This window comes from Odontomachus brunneus, unplaced genomic scaffold (assembly GCF_010583005.1).
Source record: "Odontomachus brunneus isolate Ranch 3 - 2012 unplaced genomic scaffold, Obru_v1 Obru_scaffold_028, whole genome shotgun sequence".
NCBI lineage: Eukaryota > Metazoa > Arthropoda > Insecta > Hymenoptera > Formicidae > Odontomachus > Odontomachus brunneus.
In genome coordinates this window covers 1724-5128 of record NW_022639478.1, presented here as the reverse complement: position 1 = coordinate 5128, position 3405 = coordinate 1724, and positions in this window count along the sequence as shown.

The window sequence follows — 3405 nt, the reverse complement described above, 5'->3', positions numbered from 1 at the left end:
ACAAGACGAAGAAAAGAAATTGTTGTAACGGCACTTTCGAGTTCCTTCTCAATGCGCAATAAAAAATAATTAAACGATAACCGAGTAAAGAAATAATAATACCCGATTAATTAATAGATAATGATAATAATGTCTGATCGACAACCGCATAATAATATCCAGTAATATCAATTAATTACATACAGAATTGTTCGATAAAATCAATGCCGATCAAATATTATCATCATCCGTTTATTATTCCAGTATTATTAGTTCTTTATTCGGTTTTCATTTAACCATTTTTATTACATATTGAAAAACAACTCAAGATAAGTTGCTTCCCAATACGTGATAAAAATAGTTAAATGGCAGCTGAATAAAGAACTAATAATACTCGAATAATAAATGGATGATAATATTTGATCGGCATTAAGGAATTTGATCGTGACGTTTCTCTAACAAGTAAATGTAACAAGAAGTAAATGAAACGCAGTAATTACCTGCTGCGGTAAAGCCCGTAACACCTGTTCGTGTGATAAGTACGCGTCTCAACTCGTGTTAATTATCGGCTTGATTGTGCCGAAGTTAAAATGCGATATTAAAAATCGGCGTAAAACAGTTTAGAAAATAACGCGGCAACTCCGCGACGCGCTCACCTCGGCGGCTGATAGCGTTGTGGCGTGACTCCCAAGCACGTGCTCGCGCACGCGTGTTTACCTGACCGGCTGCGCGTCTCTCCCTTCCCCTCAACGCGCCACTCAGTCAGCGGCACGAGCTGGCACGAGCTAGCCCGTTACGACGATTTGTTTACCTAGCCTCTGTTGAGCCTAGAGTTTCTGTTAGAGCCGTTGCCCAGGTATTGTTATTACCGATTATTCGATCATCATTCTTTCGTTATTATCCACTTGCGGATATTATCATACGATTGTCGAGCAGATATTATTATCACTACCATTAAATATTCGAGTATTATTACTTCTCTATTCGCTTATTATTTAATTTATTTGGTTATTATTTAATTATTGCTATTACGCGTAGGAAAGCAACTCGGGCGTGTCGTTACGATTTCTTTACCTCGTCTTTGTTATCAATCAAATTAATCATTAAATCAATAAATTTATTAAATTGAGGCGAATTTAATTGATATTTTTACAACTGTGCTCCTAGTTAATAAACCCGACGATCGTCCGATTCTACCACTACTTGAGCGAGTCGATGTTAATAAAAAGTGCAACAGACGTTGCGACAAGCACCGGCTGTTTGTGCATCAAAAATTAAAGGGATTGCTTTCTAATAATGTACTCACGATACATCCCGACGATCACACTATTTCGGTACTCCCGATACTTATTTTCTTATGGTCCATAACTTACGGTACCTTAAGGTCTTTAACTTTTTCTCCATGTATCTCAGATATTCTTTATTAGACTGCATCCGACAAGCTTGTCGTACGACATGTAATATATAATGTGCTTTTTACAATAAGATATTAGTTATAAGCACTAGGCAAGTTAACTAATCACAATCAATTATTTTTGAAAATAATTGATTGTGATTGGTTATTTTGCTTGTAGCCTATGGCTAATGATTTATTAGAAAACCCATAATGATAACGGTGCTATCGTTAGAAGTTATAGAGTCGCATTACTGGTCGGAAAGTTCTAATAACTATCGATCTATCGAGTGGCATCGCGAAGCCGCGATCCGATAAGGTGTACGAGTGCGACATCTTTCACGCCGCAGTGCGCATTTTCTGCACTTCGCGTCGTTGATTGTACGTCGTTGATAGCTATTTCCTTACCTGTGTAAACTAATATTTTCATTTGCAGCTGCTTTTTTTCGCATAAATAACATTTCCGGTAGCTCATATTTATAGCATATGGTATATATAACCTATTACATGCAACTGAGTGTACAATATATTTTATTTTCCCAATGGCGGATACGATCTATCTGACACATACGCAGAGCGCGTACATCAATCGTGTAGTATTTTGTATTATTAAAAATTATTTTGTATCTCGTTTTATTTAAAAAAATATTGTGGTCCTGCTTAATATAAAGAGAACAAAATAAAAACCGGTAAAAAACGACAAGAAATGATAGATTTTATCGTTTTTGAATTTATACTAATTTTTACCATCAAGAAAAAGTGAAAAAATCGTGATCCTGCTATCTTTATATTAGGTTTAGATAAAGGAGGTGTTATTTAAAGGGGAAGATATAAAATTTTCGATTTATTTCGAATGGTACAAATTAGTACAAATTCAGTACTAATTGTGTGTAGGGTTTATTTATTTTTTTTATTTTTTTTTGGTCCTGCTAACTTGATATCAAGTTAGCAGCGCCACCATTTTTTTTAAAACGGCACGTGATACAAATTTTTTTTGTGGTACAAAATAATACAAAATGAGTACTAAAAAATGCGATAGGTCCCATTCGATTCTTGAGGCTGGTCAAGTTTGAAGTAGTTTTAAGAGGTAAGCAGAAATATTTTGATACTTTTTTTGGTGGTACAAATTAGTACAAATTCAGGAACAATAAAATCTATCGTTTTTTACCAGTTTTCATTTTGTTCTCTTTACACTAAGTCAGCAGGACCACAATATTTTTTTAAATAAAACGAGGTACAAAATCATTTTTGATAATACAAAATACTACACGATTAATGTAATTTTGTACCATTAAAAACAATTTTGTATTCCATATCCTTTAAGAGAAATCGTGGTCCTACTGACTTAATATAAAGTCAGCAAAATAAAAATTGTTAAAAAAACGAAACAAATAGTAGATTTTGTCGTTTCAAAATTTGTACCAATTTGTACCATCAAAAAAATATCAAAAATATTTCTGTCGACCCTTTAAAATAACCTCAACTTTGACCTCAGCTTCAAGAATAAAGCTTTCTGCTTCGATTATTAAGTATTAAATCAGTAACATCAAATCAAATTTATTGCATTTTTCAGTACTTATTGTGTAGTATTTGGTACCATTAAAAGTGATTTTGTACCTTGTTTTATTTATAAAAAATTGTGGTCCTGCTGACTTAATTTTAAGTTAACAGAGTAAATATCATTGAAAAACGGTAAATTGTAATAGATATTATCGTTTCTGAATTTGTACTAATTTGTACCACCGAGAAAAGTATGCAAATATTTCTGTTTACCCCTTAAAACAACTTCACATTTAACCAACCTCAAAAATAAAATTTATCTCTTTCGATTATTAATAATTAAATAGATAGAATCAAATTATATTTGTTGCGTTTTTTATTACTCATTGTGTACTATTTTGTGCTATAAAAAATAATTTTGTAGTCCGTACTATTTAAAATATATTGTGGTTCTGCTAACTTAATATAAAGAGAACAAAATAAAAACAGGTAAAAAACGACAAGAAATGATAGATTTTATCGTTTTTGAATTT